This window comes from Giraffa tippelskirchi, chromosome 1, assembly GCF_054371585.1.
Source record: "Giraffa tippelskirchi isolate mGirTip1 chromosome 1, T2T-mGirTip1v1.2.pri, whole genome shotgun sequence".
Taxonomy (NCBI): domain Eukaryota; kingdom Metazoa; phylum Chordata; class Mammalia; order Artiodactyla; family Giraffidae; genus Giraffa; species Giraffa tippelskirchi.
Window position 1 is genome coordinate 205,880,774 of NC_137275.1, and position 23,766 is coordinate 205,904,539.

General features: G+C 41.0%; 1 protein-coding gene across 6 annotated transcripts in view; it reads left to right on the top strand.

The window, feature by feature from the left end:
- PLPPR1 (phospholipid phosphatase related 1) overlaps window positions 1-23,766 on the top strand; it is a 646,134-nt gene that overhangs the window by 78,871 nt on the left and 543,497 nt on the right. For 4 of the 6 annotated variants that reach the window (XR_014077694.1, XR_014077698.1, XM_081573011.1 and 1 more), the window contains one exon: window positions 10,045-10,130. The gene's annotated coding sequence lies outside the window, so the exon portion shown is untranslated. Of the gene's footprint in view, window positions 1-6,873; window positions 7,990-10,044; window positions 10,131-23,766 lie in introns of those variants that run through there. The other 2 variants (XM_081572982.1, XM_081573000.1) reach the window with 1 other exon arrangement.

A 23,766-nucleotide genomic window follows, 5' to 3' on the forward strand; every position in this document is an offset into this window, starting at 1 on the left:
TTGCAATTTTCTCCTCCAGGGAATCTTTCTGACCCAGGGATTGAACCCAAGTCTCCTGTGTCTCCTGCACTGGCAGGTAGATTCTTTACCACTGAGCCACCTGGGAAGCCCCACATGGGTGTAAACATTTGTCAAAGCTTGTAAAACTGTACCCTTAAAAATCTGTGTTTTTCTCTGTATGTGAATTTTACCTCAATAATAAAATTCGTTTTGGGAGGGACGCTCAAGAGGGAGTGTATATATATATATGTATACTGATGACTGATTCGAGTTGTTTTATGGCAGAAACCAGCACAATATAGTAAAGCAATTATCACCAATTAAAAAATAAAAAAAATTAAAAGCCAGAATTCAAAACTGTATGGATATTAGTGATTGCAATCATAAACAACTGAAAATGAATATGCAAAAACTAACAAAACTTTTTGGGGTAATAGGAAATGAGGGATTTGTGTCTTTAAAAGTTCTTTTTATATTTCTGTATTTTTATTTTTTTAAAGTTTTTTTGGTATCTTTTTTGAGTTTGTTACCACACTCTTTCTGTTTTGTGTGTCAGTTTTGGCTGCCAGGCATGTGGGATCTTGGCTCCCCGACCAGGGATTGAGCACATACTACCTGCACAAGAAAGTGAAGTCTTAACTCCTGGACTGCCAGGGAAGTCCATGTATTTTAATTTTTTAAATGCAAAAATAAAGAAATTTTGTTCAAATGAAAAAATATACGTTTCTGATATTTTAAAGATTTCAATGTAGAAGTATAAAATGATGAAATTTAGGAGCATATATTTATAACCTTGGGTGGGGTGAGCCTCCTAAGCAAGACAAGAAACCCAGTTTCAATAAAACTGATAAATTAAACTTCAAGAAACCTGAAAATGTTTATGATTAAACATAGCATAAAAGAAAGCAAAAGATACAAGATGAAAGAGAAACAAATATTTCAACACCTATGATGGGCAAAATTTAACAACTGGTTTTAGAAAAGGCAGAGGAACCAGAGATCAAATTGCCAACATCCGCTGGATCATCAAAAAAGCAAGAGAGTTCCAGAAAAACATCTATTTCTGCTTTATTGACTATGCCAAAGCCTTTGACTGTGTGGATCACAATAAACTGTGGAAAATTCTGAAAGAGATGGGAACCAGACCACCTGACCTGTCTCTTGAGAAACCTGTATGCAGGTCAGGAAGCAACAGTTAGAACTGGACATGGAACAACAGACTGGTTCCAAATAGGAAAAGGAGTACGTCAAGGCTGTATATTGTCACCCTGCTTATTTAACTTATATGCAGAGTACATCATGAGAAACGCTGGGCTGGAAGAAATACAAGCTGGAATCAAGATTGCCGGGAGAAATATCAATAACCTCAGATATGCAGATGACACCACACTTATGGCAGAAAGCGAAGAAGAACTAAAGAGCCTCTTGATGAAAGTGAAAGAGGAAAGTGAAAAAGTTGGCTTAAAGCTCAACATTCAGAAAACTAAGATCATGGCATCTGGTCCCATCACTTCATGGGAAATAGATGGGGAAACAGTGCAAACGGTGTCAGACTTTATTTTTAGGGGCTCCAAAATCACTGCAGATGGTGATTGCAGCCATGAAATTAAAAGACGCTTACTCCTTGGAAGAAAGGTTATGACCAACCTAGATGGCATATTTAAAAGCAGAGACATTACTTTGCCAACAAAGGTCCATCTAGTCAAGGCTATGGTTTTTCCAGTAGTCATGTATGGATGTGAGAGTTCGACAGTGAAGAAAGCTGAGCGCCGAAGAATTGATGCTTTTGAACTGTGGTGTTGGAGAAGACTCTTGAGAGTCCCTTGGACTGCAAGGAGATTCAACCAGTCCATCCTAAAGGAGATCAATCCTGGGTGTTCATTGGAAGGACTGATGTTGAAGCTGAAACTCCAATACTTTGGCCACCTCATGCGAAGAGCTGACTCATTGGAAAAGACCCTAATGCTGAGACGGATTGAGGGAAGGAGGAGAAGGGGACGACAGAGGATAAGGTGGCTGGATGGCATCACTGACTTGATGGACATGGGTTTGGGTAAACTGGGAGTTGGTGATGGACAGGGAGGCCTGGTGTGCTGCGATTCATGGGGTCGCAAAGAGTCGGACACAACTGAGCGATTGAACTGAACTGAACTGAATAAACAATGACCTCCTATAAATGGATAAAAATAAGGCAAATGACTTAACAGAAAAAAATGGGTGAAGTATATGCACAGATAGTTCACATAAAGAAGAATGCAAATAGCCAGTAAATACATGAAAAGATGCTCTGTTTCACTTGCACTCAGGGAAACAAATATTTAACTGCTAGTGCAGTAAAAATGGGAAATTTTGGAAATATTAAGTGTTGGTGAAAATGGAAAATAGATAGTCATACTTCACTGGTTTAAATTTGAATTGCTTGAAATTTTTAGGAAAGCATCTGGCAATATCAAGACAAAATACATCAAATCATTTGACCTTGTACTCTAATCTCTACTATGGAACAAAAGCACAAGTACTTAAGGATATGTGAATAGGAAATTTAATGTTGTTTGTAGTAGGAAACAAACAAGCTGGGAACAATCTGAATGAACATTAATGGGAGACTGGTAGAATAGATTATAATAATCTTTACTGCAACTGTTACACCAAAATTAAAAAGTAAATCAGATTTACACATATTGACCTAGAGGGAGTCCAGTGATATATTATTATGTGAAAAGAGCAAGTTGGAGACTAATGTAGACTATATTAGTCTATTCCAGATTTAAAAAAAAGAAATGCACATGCAGATATGCACCTTATTGGAGCATAAACATGTAATACTTCTGCTTTCTACAATAATTGTCACATTCATTTCTTTTTCAAAGTTCCTCCCTACTGAGTAAGAGACATGCTTAGTAATAATTAACCAAATTCCATAACTTTTCAGTTTTTACAGTCTCATTTTTGTCCTCAAGAGGCAACCAAATACATGTCTGAGCTGTGCATTTTATCCCATTTTTCAACAATCTGATAAGATGCTCCTCCTCTCTTCCAGAAGAGTAAGAGGGCAGAATGGTTGATGGAAATTTCTCAAGAGGGTGGATGTATTGGTAAAAATAACTGTTGCATGAATTCACACAGGACTTCAAAGGAAGAAAGGGATTGGCTTACCCTATACTGATTCTCATCTCTGTTGATAAAAGATAGAATTACTAGACTGCTGCTAATGATGATTCCACTTGCTTTTTCACTGTATCGATTTAACTAGTTCCTTGCTAAATTGAGATTATTTATAGTAGTAAGAGATAAATATCTTATTGGAAAACTAGTCCCCATGGGTGCATAATATGAAAAAGACTGTTAGGTAGAAAGAATATCTAGTGAAGTAAGTTAATAAAACATCTTCCTTTTTAAATTCATATAGAAGTTATGACCCCTAGCTTCCAAGTCTGTCTGTCCAGTAATAGGGGCATCTTTGTCCCTTGGGGGCTCCCAAAGAATGAGAATTGATCTTATTATTGTAAATTTTTTGGTCTTTGTTAGGGCATTTGAGCTGTCTTCAGGTGAGTTGGGCCTGGTTTATGAGTGCAGGAAATCAATTATATATGTTTACTTCTTTTCCATCTACTCTACTTTCCTCTAGTTCATACGAGTATCTCTATTCCTTCCTCTACTGTGTTAGCAATTGTTATTGGATGATTGATTTTTATTTATTTTAATGGGAGGAAGGAGAAGTAATTTACTGTGTGGAAGGCATCTACTCTATGCTTACCAAAATGGGATCCATCCGGTCCACTTGACCTGTGTTCACAGACCAACGCTGGGATACCTTTGTTGACTTTTCTTGGGTCTCTTCTTTTCTTCCTTGTGCGCATGTGCTCAGTTGTGTCTGACTCTTTGCGCCCCCATGGACTGTAGCCCGCCAGGCTCCTCTGCCCATGGACTTTTCCAGGAAAGAATACTGGAGTGGGGTGCCATTTCCTCCTCCAGGGGACCTTCCCAACCCAGGGATCGAACCCACATCTCTTCCATCTCCTGCACTGGAAGGCGGATTCTTTACCTAAAGTCTCCTGTATCCTAGGTCTTTGCTTTTATTGCCTTTGTTCATGGTTAAGATTATTTACTCTCCTCTTCTCCTCCTCACGTGTCTCAGTGTCACTATTCAAAGTAGCTGAGGGCTTGGGACAGTAGCTGAAGTCTCTACCTGATACTGGCCTGGCCATAATTCTGATTTCTGACAGTGGTTCACAAAGTTGGCAAGCTGCATGATGCTGAGGATTTGCTGCACATAAACAAAATTACATACAGGACATCTCTATGTGAGCAGTTGCTTTCACTTTGGGCCTGATCCTATTAACACAATGCCCACTGCTGCTGCTGAAGAGAAAAAACTATTTGAAATGTTTATAAGAAGTCATGATTTATAAAATGCAAATCATAAAGAAAATACATTTAGATCTGGAAGGGACAAAAGTTGAACCCTCCCGTTTTGTAGTTAAGGAAAGGCAAGCTTAAGTGACTTACCTGAGGTTACACAGCTAGAAGAACAAGGAGTCTCGGAACTTGCTGTTGGTGAACTATTGTGAAACTGAAAACAGAAACAGTATAGGAAAGCAAATTCAGAAACCCCATGTTTTTTCCTACTCACTTAACAACCTATAAGTTTAAGATTGTGCTTAGTCACAGTGTTCCATCCATTTGAGAACCATACAAAAAAATCCCTTTGTAAAATACTTAAGTCTTTCTTGTGTTAAGGTGCTCTAGATCTTTCAAAGGTAGTGTAGATTAGCTCATTAACATTTCTGTCTTTCTAACACCTTGCCATTGTCATTTAGGGAACAATGGGTAATTTTGAAATGTGCAGAAACGGGGATTGCACATTAAATCATTTGGGAGCTTTAAAAAAGCATCAATATGGCCATTTGGGCCAGGTCCCATCCTTAGAGACTATGATTTGATTGGTCTGGAGGAGGTGGAGGAATGAGTTGTTTTTTTTTTTTAATTAAATTAAAAAATATTGGAGTATAGTTGATTTGCATTGTTGTTAGTTTCAGGTAAAGTGATTCAATTATACATATGTCCATTTTTTTTCAGATACTCCATATAGGTTATTACAGAATACTGAGTTCCCTGTGCTATATAGTAGGTCCTTGTTGACTTTCTATTTTATATATAGTAGTGCGTATATGTTAATTCCAAACTCCTAATGTATCCCTTTCCCTACCCATTTCCCTGTTGGTAACCATAAATTTGTTTTCAAAGCCTGTGAGTCTGTTTATGTTTTGTAAATGAGTTCATTTTTTGTCATTGTTTTAGAGTTCACATATAAGTGATATATATGATATTTGTCTGTCTGATTTACTCCACTTAGTATGATAATCTCTAGGTCCATCCTATAGCATTATTTAATTCTTTTTTATGGCTGAGTATTATTTCACTGTATATGTGTGCAACATCTTCTTTATCCTAAAATGAATATTTTTAAAGACTCCTAGATTATTCCAGTGTACACCCAGATTTGAAAATGATTACTCTAGAATAGTGGTTCTCAAAGTGTGGTCTCTGGCCCAGCAGCTTTGCCATTGCCTGGAAACTTGTTTGAAATATAAATCCCCAGACCCTTTCCTAAACTTTCTGAATCAGAAACTTTGAGGGTAGGGACCAGCAAACTGTGTTTTAACAGGCTCCCTAAGTGGTGCTAATGAATGCTAATATTTGAAGAAAAGTGCTGGTCTGACCCCGGAGAAGGCAATGGCAACCCAGTCCAGTACTCTTGCCTGGAAAATCCCATGGATGGAGGAGCCTGGTAGGCTGCAGTCCATGGGGTCGCTGAGTCGGACATGACTGAGCGACTTCGCTTTTACTTTTCACTTTCATGCACTGGAGAAGGAAATGGCAACCCACTCCAGTGTTCTTGCCTGGAGAATCCCAGGGATGGTGGAGCCTGGTGGGCTGCCGTCTATGGGGTGGCACAGAGTCGGACACAACTGAAGTGACTTAGCAGCAGCAGCTGGTCTGACCCAGGATGGGCAAACTATGTAGCCTGTTTTTGTAAATAAGGTTTTACAGGAACATGGCCACACTCATTCACTTATATATAATACAATGACATAGTTCAGTAGTGACCAAGATTGTATGACCCACAAAGCCTGAAATGTTTACTATTTAGCTTTATAAAGAAAAAGTTTGCTGACCCCTGAACCGTGCTTTTCAAATTTTACTGTTCAGATGGGGATCTTGTTAAACTGCAAACTCTAATTCAGTGTGCCTGGGATGTATGTTCACTCTGCTTATAAAGAATCTACTCCAAGACTGAAAGCAGGAGGAGAAAGGGGCAACGGAGGATGAGATGGTTGGATGGCATCACTGACTCAATGGACATGAGTTTGAGCAAACTCTGGGAGATAGTGAAGGACAGAGGAACCTGGAGTGCTGCAATCTACCGGGTCACAAAGAGTCGGACTCAACTTAGCGACTGAACAACAACAACTCCGGTAGTTCTTGGAGAGGACATGCTACAGCCTATGAAAACTTTTCAAAATAAGCATGTAGTTGGGAATGGGGGCAGAGTGGGGTGGAGAGAGCAGTTTTTTATAGGAATTTAGTGACAGGAGGGCATGTGGCTTACAACAGCTCTTCCATTGACTGTCTTGTCCTTTCTACCCTGAAAGCCACTCTGAGGATCACACAAGTATTAGGGTCACAAGGTGGCAGAGGAAGGACTAGCATCTAGAGCTAGCACTGCGCTTTGCACAAAGGTGATGATTGAGCATTTGACTATCTGATAGGACTCAGGTGTCTTGGTTTGTAGTCTGGTCAATTTCTGGAACAAAGCAGCTCCCAGTGCGCATGCGTAGACTCCTGGGCTTGGTTGAGCTCTCTCGGCCTGTAGGCAATTCCATCCCGACCCTGTGACCCTGCCTCCCTGGGACTCACCTGTATAGTTAAGTTCCTGAGAGGGACACAACCCCAACCCTCATAGGACCAGGCAGCATTTGTTAGAAATTGCTTTGTTCGTGCGGACTCTGAGCACAAACGTGTTCTTAAGCTTGTCCTGGTAGCCCCATGACTGTGAGGTGCTGGGGGTGGGAGATGTCTGTTTGAAAACGAGGGCGATGGGAACGAAGGGCCAGGAAACAGCGTCTCCCAGCCGCAGCCTAACGGCTGATGTGGTGCAGGGCAGCCTGCAGTACAGCAGCCATATTTTCTGAGTCTAGTCTCTCACTAAATAATATGGCACAGATGTTGCTGAATATTTTATTATTAACTTGCCCTAGGGGTCTTGAAGCGACTTAGCAGTAGCAGTAGTAGGGGTCTCTAAATGTTTTATAATTTCTGGGTAAATAAAGCAAGCATCGGGGGCCACATGCTCTAAGCAGCAGGTTCAACATTGTTATCCTGCCACAGATAGGAGACGTCCCTTCTTCTCCCAGTCACACTTTGACAAGGCAATAGCCATAAAGGCTAAAGTTACTGTGTGAACAGTGAGAACACAGGAAAACAACATCTGACCGGATGGTGAAGGCTAATTTCAGGACCTTTGTAATGATTCTGTAATTTGATTTTGGACAAAATATTGAAAACTGAGATTGATGTTTCTTGCTTTTATGGGTTGAAACCTTTTAGGATTGACGGATGGAGCAGGATCCATCCGTTTTCTTTATGATGGGGGTGGGTACAGTTGTTGGTTTCAAAGGGACAAATTCATCTCAAGATTAGGTCAGCTCAGTATGAGGAAGCACTTTGAATCTTCCGGTCCTCTGTGCTTAACCCACTTCGGCGTCCTAAACAACAGAGGGCGCTCTACTGACAGCAGTCTGAGGGAGCCGTCTCCTGGGTGATCTGAGTTAACCCTAACCCTAACCAGATGATCTGAGTTGTGCGCCTGGGTCTACACTTCATTTACTTCTTCACATACGCGCAGTGAAGCCTGGGTCTACACTTCATTTACTTCTTCACATACGCGCAGTGAACTCATGGTGGAATCCTGGTCCACGGGTCAAGGTAGGGAGTGTGATGGTGTGGGAGACGGGATTTCGAGAGTGGGGAGGAACGGCACTATACTGTAGAGAGATGTGTGGCTCAGGGACTTAGGAGACAGAACTTCAGATTCTGGTGCTACCTCTTACTAGCCCTGTCTTTGAGCAGTTATGTTTCCTCCCTGCAGTTTCCTCATTAACAAAATGGTGATAAATACTAACTTATTTGAAATAAGTATTTGGCACAATGCCTGGCTCATAGGATGTGTTCAATAAATAATAGCTTTTAAAAGAAACAAGCAAGCAAACATGTTCTTGGGTTCGGCTGGAGGAAGAGAGGCCGAACATAAGTAGGGAGGCTGCTCATTTACCATGCCGGCATAACCCACTTTAGAACATGTTACACAGACTAAGATTTTATATATATATATTCCTGTTAACATATTGATTAAAAACAATCCTTTATAAGGTGTGGGTAAGTTTTGCTGTTATTTCATATTGGCTTTCCATTTATTTGGGAGGTGCTGGGTTCTTTTTTCACATCTAAATGATTTGACAGTGTGAAATTCTAAAATAGAAGTTTGAAAAAAAAGAAGTTTGAAATTGTTCTCTCAAATAATCCTATGCTTTTTTAGACAGAAACTTGATATGCCCAAGAATAAAACCAATTTAAAGAAGAAGGGTGATGTGAACACTTTGGAGGTGCTTTCCAAACCTCCTTCCAGATTTAGTGGTCTGAAGATACAAAGGAAATGCTTTTAACACATTTCACTTCAAATGGTAGGAGTCTTCTTTGACACAGATGATAGAATTTCAGAGCCTGAAAAGTCCTCGAGCTTCTCATGCTTTAAAAAATACTTTGCCTGCCTCCTTCCCTCCCTCCCCCCACCCAATTAAGTAATCTCTTAGCAATGAGGCTAGGTTAGCAGCAATTTTACAAGCGTCTCAGGTGATTCTGATGCAACCAGCCATGTGAACCCTTGATCTACACCAGCTGATTTTACTGATGAAGTAAGTACTTTTTGCTGGTAGGGAGAAGGCCATCTTTTGCTGAAGGCCATCTTTCCTGTGGCCTTCAAAATCCTGTTAACCTATTGGTTAAAAACAATCCTTTATAAGGTGTGGATAAGTTTTGCCTGTTATTTCATATTGGCTTTCCATTTATTTGGGAAGTGCTGGTTTTTTTTTTCATATCTAAATGATTTGACAGTGTGAAATTCTAAAATAGAAGTTCGAAATTTTTCTCTCAAATAATCCTATGCTTGGGCTTCCCTGGTGGCTCAGGCGGTAAAGTGTCTGCCTGCAATGCGGGAGACCTGGGTTTGATCCCTGGGTCAGGAAGATCCCCTGGAGAAGGAAATGGCAACACACTCCAGTACTCTTGCCTGAAAAATTCCATGGACTGAGGAGCCTGGTAGGCTACAGTCCATGGGTTGCAAAGAGTCGGACATGACTGAGCGAATTCACTTCACTTCTTTAAGAAATCCAACCAGTTAGAAACCTTCAACAACTCGCCCATCCTCTTTCTGCCATTTCCCTTCAGTTTTCAGGGTGAAGTTCAGGGTCTTCAGCTTGACTTACAGCTCTTTTCACTATTTGCCTCTTGCTACACCTCTCCCCTCAGTGTTTCTGTTCCCTTACTTCTCCCAGACACCCTTTGTCTAGTTGTGCCCAACTGCTTGCCTTTCTAGAATGTGGCGTGATGCTTCACAGTGCCATACTGCCTTTATCTGTTTCCTCATTTTCAAAATGCAGTTCAAGCTGAGATTCCCAAGTAGAGAGGCAACCAGGGAGCATTAGCTGTGGCTGCCTGGGTCAAAACACTGTAGATTCATTTAAACACTTGGAAAGACTCTTTCACGGTCTTTAATTTCAAGCTCAAGTGGTTTCAGGGCTGGATTGTTATCACAGATGTGTGAAGGAGGATCAGGTGTGAGACCAAAAAAGTTACAAGGCTCTGATGGCTTGGAGAACCTGTGCCCCATTAAAAGATGACTAAATTCCACTTTTTGAGAAACATGGAGCAATTGGTCCAGGGGTTTTGCTAATTTACAACCCTCGCAATGATCTTATTTTACAGATTTGATTGGGGCTGGATGTTTCCGCTGGCCTGGTTGAGAGCTACTGTACTGGCTGAGTTCAGAGAGCTTCCTTGATAGGAAAAAGGTAAAGCTTTATTCTGACACATAAACACCCGGGGCCCATTTGCTTACTTCAGGGCTCACTGTCCAACCCAAAGTCTGGAGAGTCCTGGGTATGCTTTGGCTCTTCTCGCTTTGTTTCTTTGCCAGGAGACTCACTGTTGGAGACAGAGGAAAGTCTTACATATCACGCCATCAACAGGGGTGGGAAAGAGATAGCAGAAATAGTAAGCTGTGAAGGGTGTGCTGTGTAGGATAAAGGAATGCATCTTAATTGATCAGTAGATGGTGAAGGTTTAGAGAGGAAAGACTGGGAGATTGGGATGTCCATTGTTTGTCAAGATTAAGAACCCCTTGTCCCTTACATTAAAGGCATCTTACAATAGATGGGAGATTTCCTTCTTAGTTCCTGGACACTTGCCATCTCTCTGTCTTGCTTCTGTGTTGCGGTGACCCATAGTGCTTTATGAGGTACAGGCAACTTCCTGGGCCAGTGCTGCTGAATGGCCACGTGTGTCTTCATTCATGCTTGTGGTCACTAAAGGGATAACTCGGCTTGCAAAACAGGAAAGTCTGTGTTTAAGGCAAACCTTCCTCAGTTAATACACTTTCTCACCTTGAAAGTCTTGGTTGCAGAAAGATAAGTTTTTACAATACAAGTAAAATAATAGGAACTGAGGAACAGTAAATTATTTATCAGTTAATAAAAGGAAGGGACAAGTCATAAGGTTTACTTTAAATAAGATCTCCAATGATTTGTTTCCCTTCATAGTTAACTTTTAAGAAACCATGTTATTTTATTTATATTTGTATATTATTTACACTCTTTTCAATGTTCACTTTAAATACAAAGCTGATCTTGAGATATATAGAAACCTAAGCTCGCTTTAAAGATTTATTTATTTACTTTTGGCTGCACTGGGTCTTTGTGGCTTTGGGTAGGCTTTCTCTAGTTGTGACAAGCAAGGGCTACTCTTCATTGCAGTGTGGGGACTTCTCATTGTGGTGGTTTCTCTTGTTGCAGAGCACAGGCCCTAGGGTGTGCAGGCTCAGTAGTTGTGGCACCTGGGCTTAGCTGCTCTGTGGCATGTGGGATCTTCTTGAGCCAGAGTTTGACCCTGTATTCCCTGCATTGGCAGGCAGACTCTTAACCGCTGGTCCACCAGGGAAGCCCCTAAACTGTCTTTAAAGATAAGAAAGTTGTTTATAAAGGCCTTTCTTTCTATTACTATTTTATGATTGTCATAATTATAATTAAACAGATATGTTATATGTCATGGCTAAAAGTTTCAGAGTTATATCCATAACTTGATAAATTGACCTTTAAACACTGTAGTTATGCCTCTAGTCCCTATGTTGCAATGTCCTTATGTATCTGACTGTCCTCACAGTCCAGTTCTTAGAAAATTCTTAATATTCAAAAGGAGCTAATGAGTGGGAAGCATCACATTTGTTCTTTAAAAGATGTTAAATAAGAAATGAATCCATTAAAAAATCTGCGAGGGGTCCAGGAAGGGAAACACATGTAAACCCATGGCTGATTCATGTCAATGTATGGCAAAAACTATTACAATATTGTAAAGTAATTAGCCCCCAACTAAAATAAATAAATTTATAAAAAAATAAAATAAAATAAAATGTATAATACCAAAAAAAGAAAAAAAAAAGAAATGAATCCATTAAAAAATCTGCGAGGAAAGCTCTCTCTCTTGGTGGTTTCTCTGTTCGTAAAGCTCCCCAAATGTGCAGGTTTTTTTTTTTTTTTTTGGTAATTTAATTTCTGCTGTAGATGTCCATACAATTTATTTGTGATTTGTCATGGATTTTAATTTGTAGTGAAAGTGCTGGGCCAGATTTACAAAGGGATAATTTTTTTCCTAACCTCATTCTAGTTTTAATGAATAATTCGTTTTCCCCATTATTATTAATTTATCTTTGGATGTTATAGGTCAGTTCTCTTCCCAGGATGGTGATACTAGCTTCACAAAGTTCTTCTCCAGCTGTTATGTTGTGAACCTAATACACCTGGAACCTTCTTGTGCCAATGTAGCTTTATCTTAATTGAAAAATTTTTATAGTTTTAAGACTAAGTCTGTGTTAAGAATGGAGTTACAGAATCAAAGATTTGAAGACAAATCTGAGGCAAATAAAGAATATAGTTTATTTTATTCATAAGTGTTATTTGTATTATACTGGACGATGATCATCTCAGCTCACTATGATCTTCAGAGATAAGGATCTTTCTCATGGTTGTAGATACCACCATTAAGGCTTAGTTTCCCCCAAATAGAACTTGTGAGTCCTTGAACAGGTTGCTTTCCCTTATATGAGTCAGAATATTCTCAGGTACATAGTGAAAATGTCATGCTTGCCCAGCCTACTTTAGAAGAAAACTGCATTAGCCCCCTTATTAAGAGAAATGAGCTCTGTGGCTAGGTGGACTGGGGTTAAAGTCTTAGGTCTGCTACTTAGTACAGTGTAATTCTGGGAAAGTTACTTAACTTTTCTGAGCCTCAGTTTCCTCATCTAGACAATGGGGAAAATAGTAATACCAACCTATGGGGTTGTTATGGAGGCGGAATTTGACTACGTATTTTCTGTGCTTAGTGAATAACTGTACATATTGTAACTTTTCTCTAATTATGGCATTTTTATGGATCTATGGGTATGTATTTGTGAAGATCAAGTAAACTATACACAAAAGTGCTTTATAAGTGTTAAGGAGCTATTCAGATGTGTTGACATCATTAGTTGAGCATTTTAACATTTTTCTGAGCCTGGATCTTCAGTTACAAACCTTCACAGAACCTGAATGAAGCAGTCACTAAGCCACAAGAAAGCTGATCCTTGTCCACTTTCTGTTTCTGGCCCCAGGTAGCACATGCCAGCTATTATACAGTCACTATATCTCAGGTTCTTTGCTTTACTTATTACTAACCCTTCTAAAAAACCTCCAGCGTAGGCATGATGATTCACATTCTGTTGTTGTTCACTCGCCAAATCGTGTCTGACTCTTTGCAACCCTATGAACTGCAGTACACCAGGCTTCCCTGTCCTTTTCTATCTCCCAGAGTTTGTTCAAACTCATGTCCTTTGAGTTGGTGATCAGTTCAGTTCAGTCACTCAGTCGTGTCCAACTCTTTACTATCCCATGGACTGCAGCACACCAGGCTTCCCTGTCCATCACCAACTCCTGCAGCCTGCTCAAACTCATGTCCATTGCGTCGGTGATGCCATCCAACCATCTCATCCTCTGTCATCCCCTTCTCCTGCCCTCAATCTTTCCCAGCATCAGGGTCTTTTCCAATAAGTTGGTTCTTCACATCAGGTGGCCAAAGGATTGGAGTTTCAGCTTCAGCATCAGTCCTTCCAATGAATATTCAGGACTGATTTCCTTTAGGATGGACTGGTTGGATCTCCTTGCAGTCCAAGGGACTCTCAAGAGTCTTCTCCAGCACCACAGTTTGAAAGCATCTGTCCTCTGGCAATCAGCCTTTTTTTTGGTCTAACTGTCATATCCTTACATGACTACTGGAAAAACCATAGCTTTGACTATACAGACCTTTGTTGACAAAGTGATATTTCTGCTTTTTAATACACTGTCTGGGTTTGTCATTGCTTTTCTTCCAAGGAGCAAACATATTTTAATTTCACGGCTTCAATCACCGTCCACAGTGATTTTGGAGCCCAGGAAAATAAAGTCTGTCACTGTTTCCACTTTTCCCCTTCTATTTGCCATGAAGTGAGAAAATAAGTATAAGAACTTGTTTAAGGTTTATCTTAAATGGCTCTCAAATTGAGGAAGGAAAACCAAGACCCAAGTTTATCTTGTTTTAAAATACATGTACTTTTCACTCTACCATGTCCCTGGTGGGAGTGTAACAGCAGCTGTGAGTCAGACAGATTTATACCTTGTCCTGGATCTGCCACTCACAAGCCCTGTGTCCTCAGGGAACTTGGTTTATTACTCGAGCCTAGGTTTCTTCATCTGTAAAAGGGCAGGAGCTACCCCACGGGAATGTTGTGAGTATTAAATTAGAAGGCATATATAGTAAGTGACAGTAAATAATAGCTCTTCATATTTTGTCTTCTGGTGCTTTCCATTTCCCAAGGGGGTGCTGGAGAGCCGCTCCTGCCTGTCCCGGTCAGCAGGGGGCAGTAGAGACCATAAAGGATAGGACTAAACCAGGGCTGTAGCCTTAAGCAGGCCCCAACTAGTCCACCTGGCAGTCTAGGCATCTCTGAATCACATAAGGTTAGTGGTCTTCGAGCCTGGTCCTTAAAGGAAAAAAGAAGGAAAAAAAGCCCCGATGTTATACCCAATAATAGGCAAAACCACCACAGCAATCCTTGTCCCTAGTGTTTGCAAAAGACTCAGAATAGATGCTTTTTTATTATACATAAAGCCATTCACAATTGGCCTGTGTTAGCAGTTTCATTAACCTCATGAAGACATTAATATCATTAGAAAACAGAAGGAGAATACCTCCAGCTCCTGTGTTAGATCCAATTAGCAGAGCAGTGCAGCACGAAAGAGACCCAAGCCGGGCCTGTCTCTACTCACGCCTGCAGCCGCTGGGTTCCCCATTAGGGTACTGCTCGTTGGAGTCATTAAATTAGCCTCATTTGTGATATGAAGGCATCTTTCCCCAAATAGGTTGCTTTCAAGAAATGAATATTGGGAAGTGATAATGATGATAAATTAACACAAGATGATAAAGTAAACTCCAGACAGATTAGACCAAACATTGATAGATGGAGTGGGGTGGTATATCCCAGTTGCCCTGAAATATTATTTCTTCTTTCTTCCTTTCTTACAACAACCCTATGAGAGCCTTATTATTTTTATTTTTACTTTAATTTCTCTGGCTTGCTCCCACTTGCTGTCAGGAGCCCCTGCAAAGTCCTCTATGTTTTCTGGTAGTTCTGAAAGGTGGTAGTGGTGTGGCGTGTCCCACATGTACCATGAACAGTTATAACTGATTTCCATGTGGCATGTGCAGTTTTATTCCCTTTTCCTCTGCTCTTATATCTGCATATGTTGGGATGAGTTACTGGCCTGGCCACGGTTTCCTCTGCTCTGTAACGTGGCCCTTGCTGCTGGTTATTACTGTGGGTGCACTCCCGCTCTGGAGGTGCCAAACTCTGGTTTTCTTGTTCAAGTGTGCATGTGAAAGTGACATCTCATTCTTTCTTAAAAAAAAAAATCACATTCTATTCAACATTGTTAACATGGTGCCAAGAGGCCCCTGGATTCTTTATGCAAGTGACATCTTTTGATCCACCCTGCCAATTTTTTATCCTTCAAGACTGAGCTTAGATATCCTGTTTTTCAGGGCTTCCCAGGTAGCTTGGAGGTAAAGAATCCACCCGCCAATACCGGAGAGACAAGAGATGTGGTTCCGTTCCTGGGTGGGGAAGTTCCCCTGGAGAACGAAATGGCAACCTGCTCTGGTATTCTTGTTTGGAAAAATCCCATGGACAGAGGAGTCTGGTGAGCTGCAGTCCAAGGGGTTACAAAGAGTCGGACATAACTGAGCAGGCACGCACCTCCTGCTTCCCAGGAAGTCTTCCCCGAATCCCAGGTTGCTCTGTGAGCATCCCCCACCACCTTGGTCCTGAAGCACCTTGCTTACTGCTACCTTAGCACGCTGTATCCACCACAGCCTAGCAGCACACACGGCGCATAGCTCCTTCTTCACTTCTGTATGCCCACAACTGGGACAGTACTTGGTCCATGCTTATGTAGTGAACGTAACAGCCTCTTTGGTTTTGCTCCTGGTCCTGTTCCTGCCACCCTTTTAACTTTGTCTAATCAGCTCTTGATGCTCTTCTTTGGCATCACAGCTTGAGTGCCTCTTTTTTTCCTAGGCCTCTGGATTAGTAGTCTGATTTTCAATGATCCACCAGGTTTTAAACCAATACTTTCTTTTGATGTTGTATTAGTTCCCTGGGGCTGCTGTAACAAAGCACAATGAACACAGTGACTTCAACACCAGAAATTTACGACTTCGCAGTCTGGAGGCTAGAAATCAGAAGTCAAGGGTCAGTAGGGTAGGTTCCTTCTGACAGCTCTGAGGGGGAATGTGTGTGCCATACCACTCTCCTGACTTGCAGCAGCCTCAGGCATCTGTAGTTTGTAGATGGTGTTTTCTCTGTCTTCACATCCTCCTCCATCTGTCAGTGTCAATCTCTGTGTCCAAATTCCCCGTTTATAGAAGGGCACCAATCATAATGACTTCTCAGGTGGTGCTAGTGGTAAAGAACCTGCCTGCCTATGCAGGAGACATAAGAGATGTGGGTTCGATCCCTGGGTCAGGAAGATCCCCTGGAGGAGGATGTGGAAAACCACTCCAGTATTCTTGCCTGGAGAATCCCATGGATGGAGGAGCCTGGTGGGCTACAGTCCATAGGGTTGCAAGAAGTCAGGCATGACTGAAGTGATTTAACATCACAGTCATATTGTATTAGCCATTTCCCTCCCCCAGTGTCCTTGTCTTAACTTGATCATCTGCAGCTACTTCCAGTGAGGTCACTTTTATGGGTAGTGGAGGTTAGGACTTCAGTGTCATTTGGGGGGACACTTTCACCTATAATGGATGCCTCATCTGCTAGCACCTCAAGGGTAGGTAGTGCCAGGCGGCTGGCCTAGGTGTGGCCAAAGTTTCCCATGGCAGCTTCTCTTTTCCAGGAGGGACTTCACGCAGTGTATCATAGTTGCTAGCTCACTTTCCTTTTCCACCTTCTCAAGGAGAGCACAGAGCTCAGACTAGGACCTGTTTCTTAGTTTTCACACTTAAAGTGAACTGGGCTTTGCATTTACTTTTTATTTTTAAAATTTCTGTTGGCATATGATTGATTTACAGTATTGTGTTAGGTTGAGGTGTACAGCAAAGTGAATCATTTAGCCATATACCTATAGACACTCTTTTAGATTCTTTTCTCATATGGATCATTACAGAATATTGAGTAGAGTTCCCGGTGCTATACAGTAGGTCCTTATTAGTTATCTGTTTTATTTGTAGTAGTAATGTATATATCAGTCCCAATCTCCCAGTTTCTCTCTCCCCTTCCTAGTCCCTGGTAACCATAAGTTTGTTTTCTGCACTGTAACTGTATATTTATTTTGAGAGGTGGAAAAAATTGCCTGGGCTAATCAGCACTGACACCCAGCTGAAATCAAACTCAGTAATATCCTGGGCTCTTCAGGGGTTCTGTTCTTATAGCCCATTTGAGGAAAGATAGTGTATTATCAACTGCAATGTTACAACAGCCTCCTGATAACGCATTCCACACTTTTATTAGTTTGCTACCTCTGAATGGATTGGAAATACTCTGAATAATCCCACTGAGGCGGGGTAATCCTAGCAAGTATTTTAACAGCAGTGAATCCATCAGAAAGCTTGTTTGGTACAATCCACAGGGATCACCTCTAGAGAGAAAACAAAGTCAAAAACAGCAGAAAAAATTGAGTGGGAGAAATGAAACCAGTGGAGGATTTAGCCAGTTTCCATTTTAGATTTGAATCCCTGGTTTAATCTTGGCTATTGTTCTTAAAGTTGCCTGCACTGCTTTCCTTTCAGTTTGACGTTCATTTTGATGTTCAGTTTAAGTGTGTCTCCTTCCATTTCCTGTTCATTCTCTCTCTGGCATTTACTCCCTGGAATGATGGTCCCCGGAAAAGTTACAGCAGAGGTGGAAACCTCTTCATAGCTGATGCAGACGCCTCCAAGTCCGAGGTCCCTTCCTGAAAGGTGTGACTTTGCCCTGGTGGCTCTCAATCCTGGCTGCAGTCCCACAGGTTCCGCTGCAGTTCGCTGAGTGGCCCGTGTGTCAGTGCTTTCAAATAACTGATCAGGTAATCCCGACGTGTAGCAAGTGTTGAGAACCACTGACTTACACCTTCCTGGTTTGTTTGACTTGAAAGACAAAAGGGCAAAGTTAGGGGACTATTAATATTTGGAGTATAATGTCTGCCTGAATCCCTGGAAGTCATATCTTTCCTTGGATAACCCCTGTCCCAGCTGGGCACCTTGAGGCAAAAATCCCACTGCAGCTCCTGATTGTGGCCATAGCAAACCACGTGGCTCCACAGAGTTGTGTACTGCTCATGGCTGTGGGTCTATCTGGTAGTCTGATTCCCTAGACCCTGGGGTTTCAGTTTCCAGTGAAATTGCCAGCTACTCATGTCCTTTTGGCTGTGTTGATAAGTCACACAGCCACTTTAAGCCATTTTCCTTAACTGGAAAGAAGAAACAATAGGCTTCTTCCCTTGTATTGTGAAATGAATACAGATATCCTGAACTTGCAGAAGTTGATTGAAACTGTCATCTTCCACTCCCATTAGCAGACCTCTGTGAGCCTGGTTTCTCTGCTATGAAAGCTTAGAAACAGTTTAGATATACATACCCCCTTGAATATTGTGAGTTCAGTCTAGACTAGATAACAAAGACGCCAGTTCATTTGTTTCATTAAAAAGTTTAAATGTTGATGTACACTGTGTTGGCAGATAGAATTTTAATAAGGGAGAATCTCTATTTCATGAGATGATGCATGTGACTATACCCGGCACAGTGTCTGGTGTTGAGCATTGTGTCGTGTGTCATTGCATGTGTGTTATTCATTTATTAGCTCCTGTACTAGAGTCTCCGGAGAAGGCAATGGCACCCCACTCCAGTACTCTTGCCTGGAAAATCCCAGGGACGGGGGAGCCTGGTAGGCTGCAGTCCATGGGGTCGCGAAGAGTCGGACACGACTGAGCGACTTCACTTTCACTTTTCACTTTCATGCATTGGAGAAGGAAATGGCAACCCACTCCAGTGTTCTTGCCTGGAGAATCCCAGGGACGGGGGAGCCTGGTGGGTTGCCGTCTATGGGATCGCACAGAGTCGAACATGACTGAAGTGACTTAGCAGCAGCAGCAGTACTAGAGTCTCAGTGGGTCCAACTTCCACACAACATGCTGGGATCCTTGAAGATGTCAGCGAGGGAGTGCGACCCACTTCACTGATAGTGGGTTACAGTATGTTCTCATCTTTTATTTACCTGGTAACTGCTTGAGAAGGCATATGCTCTATTAACAGGAAGTTCAGAGTTTGTACTGATCGTTATTATATAGACATATGTTTCTATTTATCAAGAAGTATTAAAAGTACCCATTTCCATCCATGGATGAATGACTGTTAAAGTAGTACATATATGTGCTATGTGCTAAGTTGCTTCAGTTGTGTCTGACTCTTTGAGACCTTACGGACTGTAACCCACCAGGCTCATCTGTCCATGGGATTCTCCAGGCAAGAATATTGGAGTGGGTTGTCATTTCCTTCTCCAGGGGATCTTCCCTGACCCAGGGATCGAACTCACGTCTCTTATGTCTCCTGCATTGACAGGGTGGCTCTTTACCACTAGTGCCACCTGGTACATATATAATGGAATATTATTTAGCCTGAAAAAGGAAGGAAATTCTAGCACATGCTGTAACATGGGTGAACCTTGAAAAAATTATACTAAGTGAAATGAACCAGATACAGGAGGACAAATAGTGTGTAAGTCCAGTTACATGAGATATTAAGAAGAGACAGAAAGTAGAATAGTGGTTGCTAGGGGCTGAGGGGAGTGGGGAAGGGAGGCTATTGTATAGTGAGTACAGAGTTGCTGTTAGGGATGATGGAAAAGTTGTGGAGATGCACAGTGGTGATGATGGTTGCATAACGCTCTATGTGTACTTAATGCCACTAAATTACTTGCTTAAAAATGGCTAAAATGGTAATTTTAATATTATGTACATTTTACCACAATACCAAACAACAAAAAAGGGCACCATGCTGACTGTACCTTGTGGGATAGTAGTGGCTCTGAAAAACAGAAGTTATTTGTAGCATTCACTGACTTATGTGGTATAAATGCTCCCCCATGGCTGATTTCAAGCTACTAACATGACTTTGAACTTGGAGCTGGTAAGAGCAGCATGCTGAGTTCTCTCTTGCTTGTGGAAAATGAGGAACTCTGTATGCCTTCCCCTTTCTCCTCACTTGCTGCTTTTTGTTGTAAATTGTTGTAAATTCAGATTATTAGACAATGACTTTTTTTACATTGGGCAACTTATAGCCTCTTAATGATAATCTGACATATGCATTAAATTTTTTTGTGTATATGTTAGCTATTTGGGATATATTTCATGGACCATTTTCTTTTTTTTTAAATTTATTTTAATTAGAGGCTAATTACTTTACAATATTGTGGTGGTTTTTGCCATACATTCACATGAATCAGCTATGGGTATACATGTGTTCCCCATTCTGACCCTCCCTCCCACGTCTCTCCCCATCCCATCCCTCAGGGTCATCCCAGTGCACCAGCCCCGAGCACCCTGTCTCATGCATTGAACCTGGACTGGCGATCTATTTCACGTATGATAATATACATGTTTCAATGCTGTTCTCTCAAATCATCCCACCCTTGCCTTCTCCCAGAGTCCAAAAGTCTGTTCTTTACATCTGTGTCTCTTTTGTTGTCTCACATATAGGGTCATTGTTACCATCTTTCTAAATTCCATATATATGTGTTAGTATACTGTATAGGTGTTTTTCTTTCTGACTTGCTTCGCTCTGTATAATGGGCTCCAGTTTCATCCACCTCATTAGAACTGATTCAAATGCATTCTTTTTAATAGCTGAGTAATATTCCACTGAGTATATGTACCACAGCTTTCTTATCCATTCATCTGCCGATAGACATCTAGGTTGTTTCCATGTCTTGGCTATTGTAAACAGTGCTTCAGTGAACATCGGGGTACACATGTCTCTTTCAATTCTGGTTTTCTCAGTGTGTATGCCCAGCAGTGGGACTGCTAGGTCGTATGGCAGTTCTATTTCCAGTTTTTTAAGGAATCTTCACACTGTTTTCCATAGTGGCTGTACTAGTTTGCATTCCCACCAACAGTGTAAGAGGGTTCCTTTTTCTCCACACCCTCTCCAGCATTTATTGTTTGTAGACTTTTGGATAGCAGCCATTCTGACTGGCGTGAGATGGTACCTCATTGTGGTTTTGATTTGCATTTCTCTGATAATGAGTGATGTTGAGCATCTTTTCATGTGTTTGTTAGCCATCTGTATGTCTTCTTTGGAGAGATGTCTGTTTAGTTCTTTGGCCCATTTTTTGATTGGGTCGTTTATTTTTCTGGAATTGAGCTGCAGGAGTTGCTTGTATATTTTTGAGATTAATTGTTTGTCTGTTGCTTCATTTGCTATTATTTTCTCCCATTCTGAAGGCTGTCTTTTCACTTTGCTTATAGTTTCCTTTGTTGTGCAAAAGCTTTTAAGTTTAATTGGTCCCATTTGTTTACTTTTGCTTTTATTTCCATTACTCTGGGAGGTGGGTCATAGAGGATCTTGCTATGATTTACGTCAGAGAGTGTTGCCAATGTTTTCCTCTAGGAGTTTTATAGTTTCTGTCATGGTCCATTTTCTTTTATAACCTCAATTTTCCCTTTCTTGAATTTTTGATATCTTTTAGTTGTATATACTCTAGACATTTTTTTTCCATGAAGAGTTCATGTGTGTTTTAATTTCAGAATATTTAAATGTCTTAAATTTCTTTTTTTGTCTTTGAAGATAACTACTTGAGTAGATGCAATATACCTTTTCTCCTCAAAGTTCAGTTAATAAAGACTGAGACCAATCTGATATTTGCTCCTTGCATATCACTTTTACTTCTGATTGTATTCTTGTGTATTTTCCCGCTAATCTTGAAGTTCAAAATTTTATCTAGGTTATGTGTAAATAATTTTCCTGGTACTATTTAGGCTTTGGGACTTGCAAAATCAGTTCTTAATCTAAGGACATTTGCTTCTAACTTTAAAGAGTTATTTCTTTTTCTCTCTTATCTCAGTTTTTATATCTGACATTATTTCTGTAGATACAATCCTGATCTCTCCATGCATGTCTTCTTTCATTAATTTAGCCTGTTACTCAATTTCTTTTCTATTTTTGGGAGAATATTTTGAGCTTGACTTCTGTGTAATTCTAATTACATTTTTAGAAAGATCCAGTGAGCTGCTCACTGTATCTATTGTTGTTGTGGTTGATATTCAGTTGCTAAGTCACGTCCAACTCTTTGTGACCCCATGGACTGTAGCATGTTAGGCTTCCCTGTCCTTCACTATCTTCCAGAGTTCACTCAATTTCATGTCCATTGTGTCAGTGATGCTATCTAACCATCTCATCCTCTGCTGCCCTCTTCTCTTGCCTTCAATCTTTTCCAGCATCAGGGTCTTTTCCAGTGAGTTGGCTCTTCACATCAGGAGGCCCAAGTGTTGGAGTATTTTCATTATCCATTGCAGTGTTTCATTACATGTCTTCACTACCATGTTGTTTTTTTTATGATGCCAGACTATTGTGACTTCTTGGTAGTCTACTGTGGATTCATCTATGTGTGCTTTCTTCCCTCTACTCTTCTTTTGAGAACATGCATTGGGCAATGTCTAAAATCCTCTCCTGTTCCTGGTGGCCACATGTTTCAAAGGGTGCTCTTGTTCTGGTTCCCCAGGTTGCTTCTTTTCATTTGGCTTTCTTTAATGCTTTACCTGTTTGGTGATTCCCACCCCTCCCTTTCATTTGCATATCTTACAGATGAATGTCAATTCTTGTCCTATACTGGTACTTGAAATGGATCTGATAGAACATGGATCTATGTTTGACTTTTTCAGCCACAGGTAAAGAAGAAAGAGAAGAGGAAAAAGTTAGGTGGTCTGAATTTTTGAGCTGCAAGCTAGTTTAGAGATCTAGCATCCTGGTAGGAAGACAGTGGGAACTAGAGCCAGAGTTTATTTCCGAGTTTGTAGTGGCACTCACAGTTCAACAAGGGCAGTGCCACTTTTCCTGGTGTATCAGGGTTGCTCTCAAAATGAGCTTGCTATGGCAATGCCCTTGTCTGTGGTTAAGCATGACAATCTTTCCTAGTTGAGACCTGGGATCCTTGCCTGATGTGGCCTCTAGTGTCTATGCTTTTTCTAGGGGCTCAGGTGGGAGCCCCTAGATGTTGTTCATTACAACACAGGATGGTCTCACAGACCATCTTTGCCTCCCTTGATTGCTTTTCCCTTTCAATGGGTTCTACTGAGATCTCTTCCACTTACTTCATAGGTAAATTTGTCCAGCACCTGAGAGAAGTCATGGGAATGGTCAGCTGTTTCTTCCATCTAGTTCCCTCAGCAGAGCAGTTTTTGAAATATCTCAGTGTTTCTCATGTGACACTGTCACATACTTTTCCCTAATAATTTTTAAAAATATTTGTTAATTCATTTTTTAAGTTGGAGGATAATTGCTTTACAAAGTTGTGTTGGTTTCTGCTGTATAACAACATGAATCAGCTATACATATATCCTCTACCTCTTGAGCCTCCTTCCCTAATTTTTTTTTTTTTTATAATCTAAATGGGCACCAGGAATGAGATATGCTCAGCTTTTCACCTTAACTGGAAATCTAACATAGAAGATAATAAACTAAATGTCTGGGTTCAAAAGGTAGAAACTCTGGTTGAAAGACTGATGCGTGTTTTCCACCAGCATAGCTTCTTCGATTGGCTAATGTTGCCCCTTCTTCAGGCTGGGCTGTGTGAATCCTGCTTTTGTATCACACAGCCAGTATGTTGTGTTAGTCACT